The sequence below is a fragment of the Hippopotamus amphibius genome, chromosome 5 (assembly GCF_030028045.1).
Source record: "Hippopotamus amphibius kiboko isolate mHipAmp2 chromosome 5, mHipAmp2.hap2, whole genome shotgun sequence".
NCBI classification, from domain to species: Eukaryota; Metazoa; Chordata; class Mammalia; order Artiodactyla; family Hippopotamidae; genus Hippopotamus; species Hippopotamus amphibius.
Genome location: NC_080190.1, coordinates 83848033 through 83868374, shown reverse-complemented (window position 1 = coordinate 83868374; position 20342 = coordinate 83848033). Strand labels below are relative to the sequence as shown.

Sequence of the window (20342 nt, the reverse complement as noted above, 5' to 3'; positions counted from 1 at the left end):
AAAGAAACTGTTATGAGGAAAGACCATACCTATGTTGTCCATACGTATGGTCTTTCGTACATGAGAAAGCAGGACATTAAGACACACTCAGCATGACGTTTCCACAGCAAAGAAGGGAATATTTGGGTTGTTTTAACACTTTTAGCTCGTTGAAAAGATCATCCCATAAAATATTTTTTGATGTTTACCTGTCTTTTAATGCAATGACATAAGAGTTTTAAAGTAAAGTATACATACTTTGGGGGATTTACAATATCAGTGATTTAGTAGAGAAGATTACATAAAAGGATCTTATTAAAACCTACTCTGATAAGCTTTGCAAAAAAGAGTGGATGTACTAACAACTTAATGGAGACATTAATTATGAATTGACCTCTTCGATAAAGTTTCAAGGTACCTATTAAAAAGCACTTTTTTTTAAAAGATCCATATACATCCTAATAAAGTAAAGCACTCCAAAACTAAATTTATACCACCATAATTTTTTAATGTAGCAATTACTTGGTCTGTAGGCAAAAGTGGTCTATCTATAATTTTGAGCATGTTACTCTTCCTGACATGACAGCCTTGCATTCCCTCTACCACTTCTTTAAAAATCCATTTCAATGCAAGTACAATGCAGTAGGCATTAGAGCTGTCAAACTTCATCTCAAATAATTAATAACTTACTCTTTGGATATTTACTTGAATTAGAACAAAATCTTCTTTAACTACACTATTCATTCAAAAAATGTTTACTGAGTGCTTACTACGTGCCAGGTCCTGTTCTGGCACATGGGATACATCGTAAACAGAGCAAGGGTAAGGGGCTTCCCTGATAGCGCAGTGGTTAAGAATCCACCTGCCAATGCAGGGGACACAGGTTTGAGGCTTGGTCTGGGAAGATCCCACATGCTGTGGAGCAAACTAAGCCCATGTGCCACAACTGAGCCTGCCCTCTACAGTCCACAAGGCACAACTATTGAGCCCACACACTGCAACTACTGAAGCCTGCACGTTTAGAATCCGTGCTCCGCAACAAGAGAAGCCACCTCAATGAGAAGCCCGCGCACCACAACAAAGAGTAGCCACCACTTACCACAACTAGAGAAAGCCCACACACAGCAAAGAAGACCAAACACAACCAAAAAAAATTTTTTTTAATTAAAAAATAAATAAAATTAAAAAAAAAATAGAGCAAGCATTGCTACCTTCGTGGAGCTTATAGTCTAAGTGCAGGAGACAATAAAAACAAACATAATAAATGGCTAAAGTATGTATGTTTGAAGCTGATAATTGCAATGGGAAAGATGATGTTTAGGATCACACCGTGTTGACTTCAGCACCAGATCCCAAACTGATAGAAAACCTGCGTGTTCTTTAATAAAATTATTTTGGGGGTTGTGTTAGTCTGCTACGGTTGCCATAACAAAATACTACAGCCTAAATGGCTTAAACACCATAAATTTATTTTCTCATTGTCCTTGTGGCTGGAAGTCCTAGATCAAGGTATTAGCAGGGTTGGTTTCTGGTGAGACCTCTCTTCCTGGTTTGAGACAGCCACAGTATCACTGTGTCCTCACATGGCCTTTCCTCTGTGAATGTGTGGAAAGCTCTGGTGACTCTCCCCCTTCTCATAAGGACACTAGTCCTATTGGATGAGGGCCCCACCCTTACGATCTCATTTAACCTTAATTACTTCCTTTAAGTCTCTATCTCCAGACAGAGTCACATATGGGTTAGGGCTTCAACGTATGAATTTGATCAAGGGAGTGGGAATCACTTTCACTTGTAACAGATGGCATTTATGACAAGAGGGAGACTTAAGTAGGGGCCCTAGGGCAGAGCCCCATCTCATTCAGGTTTAGGGGCAGTGTTGAGGTAAACTTCATTGAGAAGATGAAATTTGAGCAAAGACAGGAAGGAGGTAAGGGAGTTTTCTATGTGGCTATCTGGAGAAAAAGCATTTCAAGCAGAGGGAATAGCCAGTGCAAAGGCCTTAGGACAGGAATGTACCTGGAATGCTTGGTAAACAGTAAAGTGGCCAGTAGGCCTGCAGGATGGCAGAGTAGGAAGAGATGAAGTTGTGGGGAGCTAGACGGTGCAGAGCTCTGCAAGCCATTGTAAGGACTTTGGTTTTACCTGAGTGAAATGGAAAGCCACTGCAGGGTTTTGAGCAGAGATGTGACATGGTCTGATTTACACATGCGTGTAGTCAGGAGATGATTATTTTAACATATTTTGGTGAATTCAGTGTGAAATGATGCACAAATACATTAACCACATCTTTTAAACCTTGATTTTAGAATCTCCTTCTAGAATCTAATTTTAGAGTCAAAGTATCTGGAGAATTGCCCATTTACAAAGTTTTCCAGTATGTGATAAATACATAAGTAGGGCTTCCTTATAGATCTCTATTACTTTTCTTTCTTCTATTGCATGTGCTTGACTACACATTATTTTGTGTGTTCATTTGAAATATTTTAAACTAAGTTTTATCTAATATGTATGCTTAGCATCTATGTTCTAAGCTACTCTTGTATAGGGTAAATACTATGGTAACTTGGTTAAGATAGTTTGTAACTCAGATATAAAGAGAAAAGAATAGTCATAAAAAACATTACTTTGTGCCTTTTACAAAAAAATAATACTTTGAGGGCCAGTTGTGTACCACTGTCATATAAAGTCTGTTTCATTCTTTGACTTTAGTTTTTTAATTAATTACTTAATTTGCTGCATTGGGTCTTCATTGCTGCACGTGGACTTTAGTTGCAGAGAGCAGGGGCTACTCTTCATTGCGGTGTGCAGGCTTCTCATTGTGGTGGCTTCTCGTTGCGGAGTACATGCTTGAGTAGTTGTGGCAGCTGGGCTCAATAGTTGTGGCTTGCAGGCTCTAGAGCCGCAGGCTCAGTAGTTGTGGAGCAAGGGCTCAGTTTGCTCCGCAGCACGTGGTATCTTCCCAGACCAGGGGCCGTAACCTGTGCCCCCTGTATTGGCAGGCAGATTCTTAGCCACTGTGCCACCAGGGAAGCTCCGTTCCCTTTGACATCAACGAAATCATGACCATCTATATATTTTCCATTCAAGAGAAACAGAAACTGGCTACTTCACACTTCTATGACTTATTTTATCCATCAAAGAAAAAAAAAAGAGGTGTTTTTGAGATTAACGTGTGAAAGTTAATGTATAAACAAGAGTAGGTTCGGTTATAGGTAAAACTGTGAAATATGTCAAGTTTGGCTTCCTCTTCCTCTTTGAGTTCAGGGAAATTCACCAAAGCATCTTGGGCACTTAACACGCAGTACCCAGCACATAGTAAGTGTTCATTATATACCCGTTAAGTGAATAACACCCCTTTCACTAATTTGCTGGGGACTTCGTGGGTTGCCCATCCCTGGAATATTCTAATTTTACAAGATTGCGGGAGGAAGTGGGCGACCTCTGCACAAACGTATGAACTGCTAATAGCTGAACTTCAGATGTCAGTGGGGAGATATTTTAAAGTACAGGATTTTCGCCGGGAGCCCCTTCAAACCACATCACTGGGCACCTATTTTCTTGGCTTGTCATTGGGTCAGATGGAGGTTGCATTTGGTATACAGCCTTAGGATATAATATCCTGAATTATTTCTATTTATTGATTCCTATGCAAAAATTACCGGAATTGTTGGTTCTAAGGCAGCTCCTGTCAATTAGTAAACCATTGCTTATACAGCTGAACCTTGAACAACGGATTTGAACAGCACCGGTCCACTTACAAGCAAAATTTTTTCACTAAATCTGTATTACAGTACTACACCATCTGAGGTTGGTTGAATCCATAGGTGGAGGGCTGATTATAAAGCTGTATGCAGGATTTTTAACTAGCCAGGGGGTCAGTGCTTCTAACTTCCCCCTTGTTCAAGGGTCAGCTGTACTTTGTATTAGGTAGGACTTGAACGCCTGACCCTCAGACCTCAAAGCCCAGGCTCTTTCCCAATACCTTTGACATTCCACCGCAAGGCCAGCCACAGTGACTGGGCGGTGACGAGGGGTGTCCTCTGAAATGCTAAACTGCCGGCATCAGTAGCCTGTCAGCCGTGTGCTGGACCTGACAGTGATGCAGCTAAAACATCCTTATATTTAACCTATGGCTCCCACCCTCTGGAGGCACTGCCGTTATAAGACAAACAACGTTGACAGTGCAAGCTGCCTACAACTGTGTTTGAAGACGGTTAAGTTGAAACACACACCTTTGCGCTTAATTCTAGGGTAGCTACGTAAACCTCTTTACGTTTTTTGCAAGAAGCCTACAGTACCCTTCGTAAAATGATTTTTTTCCAGGCCCCAAAGGAAGAGCAGGGTTCCTCGAGGGTAACCCTTTCTCCTACTCCCGACCCCTTCCAATATGTCTTCTACCCCCATCCTCCGGACCCACACAAGGGGAACGAGATGACAGTCTGCGATGAACAGAGAGGACGCTGCGCAAGTGTTTGGTGCTTTTCAAACCCACCAGGCTCTCCTTAACATGTGACGCAGCTCCTCGCAAACCCCAGGGAGAGTGCGGACGCCAGGCGAGCCTCCCCGACGCCGGCAGGAACCCCGCGGCCCCAGCCCAGTGGCTCGGCCCGCCCTCCCCCCTTCCTCATTGGCTCCCAGGCTCCACGCGTCACGCCTGCGACGCTGGCGCTGCCCTACCGGCGAGGGGCGGGGCCCGGGACGCGTGAGGCGGGCCAGTGCGCAGGCGCAGGCGAGCGGGTCCGGGACCGGACGGGGGGGGAGGGAGGGGTGGTGTTCCCGGTTTCCTGGGTTACCTGAGGGGGGCGGGGGTGGGGAGTTCGCGGCGGCGGTGGCGGCGGCGGCAGCGGCGACGACTCGGGATTCTCCTGGTGAGGGGGAGCGCGCGGCGGCGACGGCGGCGGCCAGAGAGCAGGTATGCCAGCAGAGGGCCGGGGTCCCGTAGCCTGTCGGTGGCCTGGAGGGAAGGCGGTTGGGGTGGGGTGGCAGTCAGCCCGGGATGGGGGTCGCGGCGACCGGGCTGAGGGCGCGGGGAACGCGGCCCGACGCGCCGGCCCGGGGTTTCTCTCCGGCCCCGGGGCTCCGGGACGTCTCCGCGTCGCTCCCGGGCCGCCTTTGACAGCAGCGGAGCCGCGGGCGGGAGCTCTGCCCGGCCTCTCCGGACCTTTGCGGTGGCCGCGCGGCCACCGGCCACCAACTTTATTTCCCGGCGCCTGGAGGGCGGAGGTCAAGCAGGCTGGAGGCGATTTGCCGCGATCTCGATTGAATTTATTATTCTGTGCCGCGGCGCAGCCTGCACCCTGGCCGGGCCCACACTGGCAGGTTGACGGCTGGTGGTGACAGTTTCCGCGCCACCACCCTGCGGGTCGCCCTTTACGATCTTGCCCGACGGTTGCTCGCCCACCTGTCATCTCCGCCGTGCGCCTTGGTCCACTGCCTTCCTCCTGCCGGTAGCACCCTACGCCCGGGCGAGAGACTCTCCAGAGGATCCTCTGAGACGTCTGCCTCGGTCCCTGGCATCGCTAGAGCCTCGGCTGAGATGCCCGTTGGCCTCTGGTGGGATTAAACTGTATGGAAATAACCCAGAGGGACCGTGGCGCCCCAATGTGGAGCCCAGCGTGTTGCTTAGTGGCGGAGGGGGTAAGCTCAGGGGCTTTAAAAAACGCTTCCCAGCTCTGAGTCTTATCGGGTTAAACAAAACAAAACATTCCCTATATGCTCAGCAGACCATACACGCCCAGTGACAGCACTTGGTAGCTGAGGTTGCTTTAAGCACATAGAACATTTGAAGGGAATTGAATTTCGTGTTGAATACTTCGGTGTTGAATTCAGACCAGTGTCTCCTTGAATATTGAATTCAGCTTGCTCTTGCCTTAGGGTTTGTTTAGTCGATTAATAGGACACACTGAACTGGGCTTTTCTTTCTGATGATCCTTGGCTATTCTGCTCTGTTACTTAAAACTTCCACACCCAGGAAGCTTATGCTAATAAAGATGTTGACTCTGAGCTTTCATTTTATAAATGTAGTCAGTTAATGTGGGAGATCTGTTTTAAAGAGCTTTCCAAGCAGCCGGGAACTTTTTTCCTGATAGCTCTTTGTTGTCATCCACATTGTTACTGCAAAGATTGGAGAATTTGGAGAAGGGGGTGGGGGGCATAAGGAGAAAATGAGTTACTATATAATTTAATTTACATTAAAGCAATTTGGGGGTTTTTGTTTGTCTTTTTTGGGGGGGTTTTAAAATTATTTATTTATTTTGGTTGCACCAGGTCTTAGTTGCAGCATGCAGAAACTTTTAGTTGTGGCCTGCGGACGTCTTAGTTGCAGCATGCCTGCAGGATCTAGTTCCCAGACCAGGGATCCAACCCAGGCCCCCCTGCATTGGTAGCTCGGAGTCTTACCCACTGGACCACCAGGGAAGTCCCATGAAAGCAATTTGTAAACTATAAAGTTGTATATGAATATAGTAAATATTTTTGAGCACCTACTGTGTGCCAGACAGTTTTCTAAACAGATAAATATCCCCTCCTACAGGGAGCTTAGTGGAGGATCACAGATAATAAACAAAATTCGTGCTATGTCGGTTGGTGTTAAGGACTACAGAGAAAAGGCTGGGAAGAGGGAGAGACTGGCAGTTTTATTTTATTGAGGTATAGTTGACTTACAACATTGTGTTCATTTCTACTGTACAGCAAAGTGATTCAGTTATACATGTGTATGTATACATTCTTTTTTAAAAATATTCTTTTCCATTATGGTTTATCATAGGATACTGAATATATTTCTCTATGCTCTACAGTAGGACCTTATTGTTTATCCATTCCATATAATAGCTTACATCTGCTAACTTCAACCGCCCATTCCATCCCTTCCCCCTTGGCAACCACAAACCTGTTCTCTGTGAGACTTGCAATTTTAACTAGAGGTAGCCAGGGATGACTTCCTAGGGCAGATGAGCCCAAGACCACAGGGATGAGAAGGGTAATCCATGCACCTCTCTGAGGGAAGCGTGTTCAAGTAGAAAGGCATTTGCAAAAAGCTTAGAGGCGGGAGTGTACTGGGTACGTTTGAAGATAGCAGAGAGGCTGATTTGATTGTGGTGGAGTGAGCAAAGTAAGAGTAGTAGAAATGAAGGAGAGTGGAAAGTGGGAATGGGGAATCAGATTGTGCAAGGACTTGGGCTTCCACTCTGGGTGAGAAGAGGCTCACTCTTTTGAACAGAGAAGGGATATAATCAGACTTGCCAAAGGGGTCGCTCTGGTGGCTGGATGGAGAATAGACTTTGGGGTGCGGTGAGGGGTTGGGCAGAAGCAGGGATATCAATTCCAGGACTCTTGCCATAATCCAGGCCAGAGAGGATGTACCTTGGGCAGGAGAGGAATTGACGGAGGGTTGATTTCTGGATAAATTGAGGGTAGGGTCAACAGAAGACTTAAAGGACACCAAAATTTTTGTCCTGATAAGGTAGATAGATGGAGTAGATGTATACTGAGGTGAGGTTTATGAGAAGGAGCAGTTTCTTGGGGAGAAGGTTAGGAGTTGGTTAGAAAATAATGAAATTAGACTCCAAGTAGCGATTAGTAGTAGTAGACACTAGTGACCTTGTATTAAAGACACTTTTTATGTTATTCTGACCACAACAGGGGTTTAATATTTTCAACCATGAACTGCCAGCCTTTTTTCATGCTCATTTTCTTTTTAGTCATTTGGACCAACCTAATCATCCTTTTCACCAAATGTAGCTTTGCTTTTTTTTAAAAAAATTTTTATTTTTTCTTATTAGTCATCTATTTTATACATATTGGGGCATATATATGAATCCCAGTCTCCCAGTTCATCCCCGCCCCATAGCTTTGCTTTTATTTGCTTGCACTTAGAGCATCTGTTTGTTAGTTTCAGTTGTAGAGAAAGCCATATTTTCCAGAATTTCAGAATACCTTTTTAGTTTGTTGTATCTAACTTGAACACCTTCATCTGATTAATCCTTTTCTGAATTATGTGTAGATGCCTGGCTTAAGTTCAAGAACTTTTTTTTAAGCCTCAGAAATCTTGTTATGAAATGTGGCATCACTTAGCAATTTGCAGAATTACAATGGAAGTGACCTATAATTTTAATACTTTACTAATAGTAATATACCGAGATTATCCTAATTCTTCTGTTTCATTAAAGATGGCTTGCAATAAATGGGCCATCACATGTTAGATGGAGATCTTTTTCATCAAATTATGCAGCAATAGAATTTGACCTGTAAAATTTGTATGAAAAATATATCAGGCTCTTAGAATTTAAGGCTGCCCCTTACAGTTTAAGAACCCAGGTAATATGCTAATCTTTTAAAATGGATTTTTAACCTGAATATATCATGAAAGTATAAAAATCTGTTAAATAGCTATGAACTGATCTTAGAGTCGATAGGGCTCCATATTCTCTTTGATACTACTTTCTTTTGCTGTTACTTCTCACCAGTGTTTGTCTTTGTGCCTCTTAATTCTCCTGAATTTGTTTTATAGTAATTGGGACATTTGGAAATTTTGAATGCTCTCCAAGTCTAACTTCTGGGAAGAGAAAAAAAGAAAAATCTTATCTAATAATACCAAAGACTAATGCTTAGAAGTGTAATCATCTTAATTAGCCAAGAAAGGAGTCAATTTTCCAAAAGGCTAGTCATTATTCCATTCAAATGTGATTCTTTGAAGTTGAAACTCAAGAGAGACCAGGAAATAAGAGAACTAACCACTTTAGATGAGTGGAAGAAGTAGATGAATGATAAGGTAGAGTACTACACATACTTCTACAACTACTGCCACTCGTCTTTAAAGAGTAAAAAGAAGATTTTTGCCAGAAACCCAAAGAATTGCATATTTTAAATTAAAAATTGTGTGGAGAGGCGAAGCCCGGAAACTGTACATTAAACATCTTGACACTGACTGTTTCCTAGAAAAATTGTAGACCAGATTGCCAAACAGATGCTTTGTGATTTGTGATTAGAAAAGAAAGCGCTGATTACGAAGATGCAGAGTTGGTTTTTAAAGAACACGTCATATTACCCTAACCTCATGCTCACTTTGCCAAAGATAGAATGATATTAAATAATCTTTGTAAGCACCTCACATCTTACAGAGTGCATTCCCATTTATCATCTCATTTAACCCTCATGTCATCCCTGTGAAGTCCTGTCACGTGTGGAGGGCCTCGACAGTAGGAGAGACACAAAAGGGACAGATATGGGAGATTTTAGAAAGGACTTGCTTAGATATGGGGGAAAGAAGAGAGGAATCAAAATGGGCTTTAAGGATTCTAGATTATCTAGGTGAATGGCGATGCTAGTAATTGACCTTATTTCTAAAAATACAAGTAGAGGAGTACATAGGGAGATGTGAAATTCATCAGTTCACATCAGTTTGGTGGAAATAGCTGTCTTCTTTTCTTTCTTGGAACTCAATCTGGAATGAGTCATATATAATTAAAATTTTTAGCATATGTAGGTCTGGAGATCAGGAGAGAAGTCTGAACCAAATAAAAAAAGTCTTCATTCAGAAAATATATTCTTTCAGATACTTTTGGTAAAGAAGGGAGGACAGTGGGTGGAAGCTTGAGCAGGAAGGTGTTATCAGGGCAGGTTTGTTTTCCTTTAAAGATGAAAGAGATAAGAATACTTTAGTGGATTGAAGGAAAGGGGCTGTTGAAGAGGAGAGAAAATTGAAGTCACCAGAGAGATGATTAGACTTAATCTCAGAGGAAGTGGAAGGGGTGGGAACAAGAGCACAGGTGAAAGCATTATCCTGAAGAAGAGCAGTGATGCATATTCCTTTAGAAAAAGATAAGGAAATAAGGAGTAGATACAGGGATAGATAAGTCAGTATCAGGATAGCATCATTTGTCAGTGTGGAGCAAGGTTATCTGCTGAGGTTGGGGAGGAAGGACATGGATTGGGGTATTTGTGAGGGGAAGAGAAAAGCTGCCATTGTGATTGGAAAAATGGCCTTGACCAGGGACAAGTGACCTAATGGCTGATAGTGTTTAACATCCCTGCAATCACAAATGTAGAAGGAGACTGTCAGTGCTGAAGCGGTTTTCTCCAGCATCTCCCTGTAACAGAGCAGAAGGCAAATAGGCTGAACCTGGATGGGGATTGGAAGGGAAGGTATGATGGAGAACTTGGGGGGCGGGGTGATGTGAGGTCAAGGAATTGCAGGTGGTAACGAGATTGTTAATTGAAGGACTGAACCATAGGTATCCTGCTTGATTAAGGAAGAAAGCGAAGCCAAGACAGGGCTGATGAATGTGGAGAGTGAAGAGGATGAAGACTCCCAATGAGTAAGCTGTAGGATTAATGTAAGTAAAAGAGTACTAGAGATGGAAAATTGTGATGTGAGAGTCCTAAATTTAAGATTCTGGAGTTGGAACAATTGCAGGTGATGATAAGGGCCAAAGTATGACCAGTGGTAGTGGGTAGCCAAGATTAATAGTGCTAATTACAACAATAACAATATTAATAAAAGCTACTGTTTACTGAGTACTGTGTACTAGTCACTATACTGAATGCTTCCCATAGGTTAACATACTTATCTTTCACAACCATCTTGTGAGGCACATATTAGGAGCTCCGCTTTACAGATGAGGAAACTGGGGCCCAGTGAGGTTAAGTAGGTTCCCCCAAGGCACACAGAGAGGGAGTACCTGAGTCATTCTAGCCCCAAAGCCCTTATGCCCAACTATTGAAACCATGCTGGCCTTCTGTAAAGTAGGGGTCACTGAAGAAGAGGAAGTCAAAGTGCTCTAAATCCTAGTGTGTTGGCATTAATTTTTCTATGGATGATGAAGCCCCCAGAATAACAGCTCTTGTGTGGAGAGGAAGATAGGAGTTGTATGACAAAATTCTCAGTAAATGGAGAGGAATGACCTAAAGGTCAGTGGGTGGTAACTTTAAATATGGTTATAATATAACATTAAAGTGGATGAAATGGGAGGATAATAATGTGCAAATCACCTTGGGAAACCAGAGTAGTGCTGATTGGTCTTCCTGGCCTGGGATCTGGGTGTATACAGTGATTTACTAAGAGGAGGAGATGAAGTGATCTTACAGTGTGAAGGTAGAGGGTATAGGGAGCTTTCTTAGCGACAGAGCTAGGGATCCTAATGGTAGGGAGTAAAGAATTCAGGTGTGGGGGGAGAAAGGATGGTGGCAGGTAGGGTGATTGTATAGGTATGGACCAAATAGGTGTTATTTCAAAAATGAAAAGAATGTCATAATTACTCTGGGACAACAAGCATAAACTAGGACTGTCCTGGGCAAATGGAGATGTTTAGTCATATCAGTCATTGGTAACCAGAGGACCTATCATGCTGGAAAGGGGTTGTGGATGTTGAGAAGGAATGAATTGAGCCTTAAAATAGAGGAATGTGAATGGAGCTTACTAGCCTAAGATGATTTTTTAGCCCCATAATACTGCCCTGAAATGCTCTGGGTATGTCCTGTTCTATAAGGGCCTGAAGGAAGTTGTGAATTCATCTCTAGGTGAAAATTTGGAAGCCATTAACTTATAGATGGTACCTGAAACTTTAGAAGTGGTTGAGATTGTCAGAGAACACAAAGGGAAGTAGGGCGGAGGGGAGACTGCAAGAGGCTCACCAACATGAAGGAGCTGGCAAAGAAGCATCCAGCCAAGGAGACAGAAGGAGTGGTCAGTGGGGCGGGAGGAAAACCAAAAGAGATTTGGCATCTTCCAAGTCAAGAGAGAAGAGAGATAAGAAGTGAATGATTAGTAGTCTCATATGCTTCATGTTCCTTGGAGAGGTCAAGCAAGATGAGGACTGGAATATGTCCGTTGGATTGAATTTGGAAGTTAGAAGGTTATTGTTGGTTTTGACCTGAGTAGTATTGGTAGAGTACTGTGGGCAAAAGCCAGACTGCGGTGCACAGAGAGGAGGGGGAAGGTGAGAAGACTACTTAGTGCAGATCACCCTTGAGTAATCTTGAAAGAAGATGGTGTCAACAGGAATTTTTTTTTTTCCTTTTTAAATGTAGACAGTGAAGAAGCCAATGGAGGTGGGTTAACAACTGAGAAGGAGATGGAAGTCCAAGCAATGTCTCCTAATTATGTTGTCAGCAATTTTGGAGTAATCAAAAGAGTGAAAGTAAGAGGAAGAAACATTTTAGATCAAGAAAAACAAATTCATAATAACGATAATTTGTCAGAAGCTGGAATGGGTGGGAGTGTTTATTGAAGGGATAGAATTCCTAATTTGGGTGAGATATTGAAAAGTGACATCTAGGTTGTGGACTAACTCTGGGATTCCCGTTTTCTCCTCTACTTTTAAGCCTTTTTTTTTTTTGGAATGGTTTAACCATGTTTCACCCCCAAGATTGTTGTTGGGATGAGTTTGCAATTTTCTAGGGATTTGTTCTTATACTTCTCTCTTTTTAAAAGTTAACTGTGTCTTTGTACATTGGAAATATTTTCTGGTTAAGTATATTTAAATTTTCTGTTGTGGTTGCGTGTGATCCTTGGCCGAATTCACTGCTTTTGGTAATTTCTATTTAGCAAAAAGTGAATTCAAATCTATATGCTTGTTTTATATTATGAACTTTTAAAGAACAATAATAGTATATTAATTTTTTCTTTTCCCTCTTTAAAATTGCTCTGATCAAAATGTGATTTGTTGCAGTGGAATTCTTATTAGTTTTGTAGTTCACTTGTCTTGGTTACTTAGATGTAAAATAATAATCATAATTGCATAGATATTATTTCAACAGTATAATTATTATAAAAAGTTTAGATGAGCATAAAATTAAAACAATGGTGAGAATGGTTTCCTCTTTTATTATAACTATGTGCTTTATTTGAAAGGCCAACAAAACATTTATCAGTTAATAAAATGCATTCATTGCTGTCACTTCTGGGTGTTCATTCATTGAAGTGCAAAATTCAGTGTATCCTGGCCAATGGTGAAAGGAGGTTTTTCTGGTGTGACTTGTAGAACAGCTGTTCATATTCATCAGCTCAGTCTTACACTGCTTTTTGATATTTGCTTATCTGGATCTTTAATGCACTATGATTTTACTTGTATTTTTGTCCGTTAAAGGTTAAAATCCTTTGCCATTTTCTGGATTTCCTCTTAATGATGCTTCCAGAGACAGTAATGCTGATAACTGTTCTTGTTTTTCTCTGTTAGCTTTAGTTAAATATTCTGGAGAATACATTCCACACTACTGAAATATTTTTTAAAAATAAAATCTCAGTGGTTTCAACAAAACCTGATTATGCACAATTTAAGGAAACATTTAGAATGTGTAATTTTAATCTTAAATTAATCTTAATGCTTACTATTACTATATAAGTATTACTGTATTGCTGTTTTCTGACTGTTGTACTGCTACAAAACTCCATAGCCTAAAAAATATTTAGAGGTCATTTGTTTTTGTTTAAATATGTATAAGAAGAATGGGGATCAGAAAGGTTAAGCAATTTGCTGAGTTTGAGGCAAAACAGAAAACCAAAAGTCTCTTGACTTTTAGTCTAGTATTCTTCCTCCTATACCACCAACTTCTTGAACATTTTAATGCATTTTGAGAAAGTAATCCCATAGCCAGCAGATGCCTTATACAACATGGAAAATGGAAGGGTTTGGTTGCTAATATGTAGTTCATTTGTAACTTTAACCCTTTTTCTTTGCTGTCTACATATAGATGACAGTGTTAGAAACTAGATTGTAATGATACCAGTGTGGTTGAAAAAAATATTGTGTAGGTTGAGTTTGAAGTGCATTTGCTCAGGAAGTGTTTAGTATGTATTCCTGATTTTGTTTTGTTTTGGGGGTTTTTTTAGTAATTAAGAATGCATTTTATTTTATTTATTTTTAATTTTTTTAGCTCTTTATTGGAGTATAATTGCTTTACACTGTTGTGCCAGTTTCTGCTGTACAACAAAGTAAATCAGCTGTATTTATACATATATCCCCATATCCCTCCTCCCTGAGACTCCCTACCCCCCCCCCGCCCCCGTCCCACTCCTCTAGGACATCACCCCTCATCAAGTTGATCTCCCTGTGTTATGTAGCAGCCTCCCACTAGCTATCTATTTTACATGTGGTAGTTACATTTCTGTTTTGTTTCTGTTCTCTATCACTCCCAGTCCCTGTGCCCTTCTCTCCCACTGTTGATCCATCTTCTTGAATGGTTAGAGAACAGTAGATGAGGCAGCTGGATCTCAGTTTGGTGTCACTGTTATTTTTCTTGATGTGAAATGTTTTGTAACAGTAAACACATTTGTCTATAATTGCCACAACTCAATTTTTTTTTCTTTGGAAATTACAGACAATTTTCATTGTGTCTGTAAGAATTACGGAGGATTGAGGAAACTAGTACTATGTACATTTGCAAGGGGTCTGTAAAGCTTGTAAATATCTGTGTTTAGTATTTCTGAAGCTTATTTTGCAGACTCTTTTACCTTATACAAAATTTATATTAAAAACTGTTGATCATTGTGATGTTGCTCTATGAATTATTTTTTATTATTTTCATTTCACATTTAGGATAAGGCTCCAAGATGTTTTTTCAGTTTTTCTTTAGGAGATATGGAAAACCATCATGTCTACTCTTGATTTAAAAGAACTTTGAAACTGTAAACTCTGAATTACACTCTTTAACATAGGAAGAATAAACATCCAAGATTTTATTGCTGAAGTTTTTTGTTTTTAATCTAAAAAAAAATTTGGTAAGATTTTTAAGTGTTTCTGTAGCACTTTCCTTAATACATTAAATTTGTGCTGTGGAATGGAGAAAGGCTTTTGTAAATGTACCTGTTTATTTCTCAGTCCTTCAGCCGTGGGAATATTTCCTAAAGGAATTTGAATGACAAAATGTTTCCTATCAAAGTTAGTATTAAGCGAACTGGATTTTATTTATTGAGCTCTTACCATGTATGGCACCACATTAGGCACAAATGATTTTTTGTTTATTTTTAACAAATAAGACCTGATTTCCCTTCTTGAGGAAAGTATACTCTAGTTTTGAAAGAAACAATATAATCCTGTAATATAATATGGTGAGTCCTAAGATAAAGTCATGTAGAAAAGTAATTGGGAATTAATGGGAATTTCTGTGGCAGCAGCAGCATGATTTAAAAAAACAAAAGCGAAAAAACCACAGTGAAATGGTGTTGAGAAAGTGTGTACCCTTAGGAGGAATTATGAGATAGTACAGTGTGTTTTGCGATGTGTTGAGAGATTAAAAAGGTTAGCTGGTGGAGGGAAGGAGTCGGGATCTTATTCCCTAGGAATTGGAGCGTCATTTATGATTTTAAGGAATGCGGCTGACATTTTTAGCAGTTGTAGAGGTTGAACTGAGTGTACGATAGACCAGGCAGAGTGACCAGTTAAGAGGTTGCTGGTACTGTAAGTGAGAGAGACAAGGGCTGGAGAAGGCTTAAGCATGAGGTTAGAGGGAAGGACCAGACTGAAGATGGTGGTCATAACCACTGATAATTATTGATCTTCCTACAGTCTGCCAGGCCAGTGCTGTCTCATTTAATTGTAGTAGTCACAATAACTTGAGGTGCCCTTAGGGACTCAGTTTTATAGATAAGAATCTGAGGCTTAGAGAGAGGAAGTCAAGTACCCAAGGTTATAGGGTTAGCTGGTAGCAGATGCAGAGGTGAACCAGCAAGCTGTCAAGAAGAAGGATTCATTAGACCCCGGATGAAGTGCTATTCTGCTTTTTTTTTTCCCTGAGTGACGGGGTAGAGGCCATTAACTGAAATAGGAATGAGGAAGGAAGAGCTGGTTTGTTGGAGGAGGAGTCCCTTTGTTTTGGAGAACAGAAATTTGTATATAGAATACAGAGAGATGGCCTGGGTCCAAATTCTGCCTCTGACACTTTAAGCTCTGTGACCTAACCTCACTGGGCTTCAGTTTCCAACACGTGACAAGTAGGGACATATCAATATTTGTACTTAGGAGATTATTATGAGGATTAAACCAGCCACTCTAGTCGAGTGCTTACAGGAGTGCCTGCTGTGTAGTGATTAGTCATGGTAGGTGTTAGGTGTAGCATCATCATTAGTCTATAAAAATCTAGAGATCTGTTATGAAGCTGGAGGAGCTATTCAGTGTAAAACTTCTAGCACAATTCCTTCTAGCCAAGGGAAATGCTTTACCTGGATGGGCCTTCATAGTTCCTTTCAGTGCAGCCTTGCTATAACCACAATGTCTCAGTATTTCCATTCTTTGACGGTGCTCAGGATCAGACACAGATTCTTCTGAGTTACCTTGTTGCCCAATTTGTTTGTTTTAGAGAAAATGAACTGCTCGTTGAAGGGCTTAAGTTTGATATGTTTTGGTGTGACTTCCTCTATTTCTTTTAAAATTCTGCCTTGCTACACTGTGCCTGGGTTTCCTTTATTTCCTGGCCAGTTTTGTCATACAAGGGGCCAAGATGACCTGTCCTCTCTGGGCCAATCACAGGTTTCAAAGCAGTTGTGAAGGAAAGTGTGCATCAAGACTTCATGGACTTGGGGAAGGGGAGGGAAACAGGCGGTGGTATTTGTTGGCTCCCTGAAATGTGAAAGAAAACCAGTATGTGCACTTTTCTGGAGCCGTTGCTGTGTTAGATTTGACCCTCCCCCCCCCCCCACCCGATCATTTTATTGCGTTTTCTTTATTTGAACAACCTACACAATTCTACATAGTTTGAAAATATTTCATTCAACACATTTTTGTACTTTGACTTAGCCTAAATGCATAATACAGAATAAAAGTAGGAACAGTATAAACATTTTCCTCCATATTTACTAGTTAAGGATTATTATAATCCTAAATATATATATATATATATTTAAGCTTCTTGAAACATTTAATTTTCTGCTTTTCCCCCAAGACCTAAGTTGTACAAACAGATGTAAAATTTGGAATGCAGGGTATGAGGCATGACCTCAGTGGTTTCCACGTGTTTTCAAGTCGTGTCCCAGTCAGTGCATTGCTTTCTTCTGTGATGTATCAGCCATAGGCGGCAAGAGCGCTTGGAGGTGTGGGGACAGTGGGGAAGGCAGGTGTGGCAGGAGCAGCGAGCTCCCACACCAGCCGAGAGTGCTTTGAAAACAGCCTCAGCTGGTGGGTGCACAGAGGAGGAAGGTCACGGCTGTTCTGGCTTCCTTGCACTCAGCTGGCAGGCCTGGGCTACTTTCTAAGATGAGAAAGACCCAGGGGCTGCCGAGGAGAGTGAGCATTTAAGAATCAATGACACCCAGGCAATGTTTCCGGTGAGATGAAAAGTTCTCTAACCATCATTTTCTCTTGGAGAGTGGAGGAGAAAAATCAAGAAGAGGGTTGAATCATCTTTCTTCTGTTTTTGTCATTCATTTGATGGTTCTTGGTTTTGATACAGCAGAAATAAAAACAAAAAGATATCAAACCAACTTATCACCTGGGTTCAGGCTACTGCATACAAAACTCTCCCAAGAATTGAGATAAAAGGACTTTTTCCCCCTGATCCCTGAAGAGGTCTTGTTTTGCTTAGGGAAATTTGTTGAAAACTACAGCCAGCTGAGAAGCCTTTAGCACTAGAGACAGAAACAATGCACATATGCTTATTTCATCGAATTGTAAACTGACAAGGTAAAGAGAATAAAAATCCTACTGTTTATGTAATAGAAGCCTATTAAATGGTTTTAGAAGGGGACTAGAACTTAGGTAACAGTCTGCTTTGCAAAGATTGCTGGGCATTTGTCATTGTACATTCATTTTTGGCAGAGTCCAATTGGACACAACCTTCCTCCCCATCCCACCGTAGACCCTTTGGAATTGAATGCATCAAAGTAAATGTTCAGTCCAAACATTCTGTACTGCAAAGTCCCTTTAGAGTTTATATGAAAAGCCAAAACTAAAGAGAAAAGAATCCTTACACCTTCTCTCCACTCAAGCATCAGTGTGGAGCAAACTCAGCTCAGAATATACCAAATAACATATCAAAGAAGGAAGTATGACCAAGGAAACAAAATTGACCAGTCTCCTTCCCCCTTCCCACGGTGCCCCCATTACACTGTAGTTATTTTCTTATCCTTGGTGGCTTGCTTGATGACGGCCTATAGTCGTATGTTTTTAATATGGAACACCTAGGTGAGAGCCAACTTTTAGCCCTCTTATATTGCAATCCCCATGTTACTTCTTGTTAAAATGTACATACTTCATTCTAGGAGGAGCCTAATTTTCTTTTTTTCCGGATCACTTACTTCTTGATGTAAATGAGAGATGGGGAAACGTATGGAAAAAGGTAACATGAACCTTGTAGAAGACCTTGAGAAGTTTAGGGTGGCAGGATATATTGCCCGGAGGACAGACAGGCAGGGTTACTGCCTAATTACAGCTGCACTTTAGTGCCAGACCGAATCACTAAAATGCTCTGACAGGTAGCATTCTAAAAGACATAGTTTGGCTGTGAGAAGTCTCTCAAAAATTGCATGCAGTATTAGGAAGAACATTGGATAGGAATCTGAAGACCTAGATGTGAAGCCCTGTGACTTTTGGGAAATCTCTTAACCTCCATCTGCCTTAGGGTTCTTATCTTTAAAACTTTGAGGGAGGTACTAAGATCATTTAACTCTCTGTGTGTTGATTCTCTAATAGATTTTCATTTTCAAATGATTCGTAAAATGTAAACTCCATGGCAGTTTTCCTTTACTGGTAGTCAACTTGTTACTTACTCCAATGTTAGTTAAAACAACTTTAAGTATGGCAGTTACTTCTTATAAATGGTTGTGTTCCAAAGGTTCGTTTCTAAGATAGTTGTTCAGTCTGTAAACGATTTGCCTTTATAGCCAATGTTATATGAGGTATTTATACCCATAAGGCTCTTCTTCTCCAGGATGTTTACACTACAGTATACCTGAAAGTGGTATTGTGAGAGAACCCCAAGATGAAGGTTTGGGAAAGTGCTGAGATTACCTCATCAAGCTTAACTGACCTACTCTTTGCCTCACACGCTGCTACCCTACTTACGGAGCCCTTTCCCTAGATCATCAGAGCCAAGCCAGATGGCCTGGAGGTGTGGGAACACCTTCTACCCTTGCCTGCCAGAGTAGTGGGGGAGAGTGGGGCAAAATGTGTTGCTAGAAATCCAAATTGGAACTGTCAGTTTAGTTCCCCAGGGGGCTTGGGTAGTTACTCAGACTCTATGGGGTCTGGCAGAGTTCAACGCCTTAATGACATTTTTTTCATGATACCACATTAGTATGTAAGGAGCTGGAGACCACAGTCCAAACTTCGTAAGGATGTGCATGTGATATCCTGACTTCCAATCAGATATTCTTTAATGCAGAATTCAGAAAATCAAGTTCAGTATTTGTCAAGAAGGGCCCGAGCCCTAAACAACTGCTATAATCTAAAACAACTGTTATAATTTCTTCTGAAGTTAATGATTAAATGGAAGTTGAACATCTTCCTCAAGTATGGTGAATTATCAGCAATTATGGAATTGTGATTTATCGTGTGGAAAAGATTTATCTTATTGCTAAAGCGGTTTTTATGGCTCTCTGATTCAGGTGTTTAATTGTGTCACATCCTTTCCTAATTCTCATTTTAAATTCCAAGAATTTTATAAAAATAAGCCCATGAAAATATATTTTAATTTTTCATATTCAATGACTATCAAGTTTTACTTCAATTTTCTCGAGACTATTTATTTTCCACTATAACATAGGTTATAAAGATGCTTATATTAATTAAAATATAATAAAATGAATAAGCAACAAGGATATATTGTACAGCACATGACTATATGGCCATTATTTTGTGATAACTTTAAATGGAATATAATCTATAAAAATATTAAATCACTATGCTGTACACCTGAAACTAACATAATACTGTGAGTCAACTATACTTCAGTTTTAAAAAAAGAAGAAAAACAAAACAAAACGAAAACAAGCTACTTGTAAGAAGAAAAAATATTTGATGTGTAAATAATCTAATAAATTTTGTGTCTTAAGTCTGTAGTTGGGAAGAATTCTGATGGTTATTACCTAACATATGTAGCATGACCAAAATTTTACGGAATAAAGCCTAGATTAACAGATATTTGCTTGCTAAATGTTGTTTAATTTAAGTGATTGTGCCTTAACTAGCTTATTCCTTAAAGAGAATTCTATTAATCTGAACAAGGTTAGTTCATAGTATCTTCTTCCTTCCCCCACTCAAGTTTCCTGTGCTTCAAACGTAAGACTCTGTATTGTGGTTACAAAAGTGGGTAGAGAGAGATTTTTAAATCTTGTTTCTAGGTGTACAGTTTGCAAACTAGTGGGTTTAAGTAAAGGTTCTGGGTAACATTTGAAGATAGCATTTAGTGTTAAGGAAACTTCTTTGCCCATTGTC

The 20342-nt window shown here is 40.8% G+C and overlaps 1 protein-coding gene across 7 annotated transcripts in view; it reads left to right on the top strand.

Moving 5' to 3' along the window:
* The window catches only part of LYST (lysosomal trafficking regulator), a 195958-nt gene that overhangs the window by 12679 nt on the left and 162937 nt on the right, over positions 1–20342 (top strand). For 4 of the 7 annotated variants that reach the window (XM_057734360.1, XM_057734361.1, XM_057734355.1 and 1 more), the window contains exon 1: positions 4788–4891. The exons of 2 other annotated variants lie outside the window; for them this stretch is intronic. The gene's annotated coding sequence lies outside the window, so the exon portion shown is untranslated. Of the gene's footprint in view, positions 1–4787; positions 4892–10211; positions 10314–20342 lie in introns of those variants that run through there. One more of the 7 variants, XM_057734356.1, reaches the window with a different exon arrangement.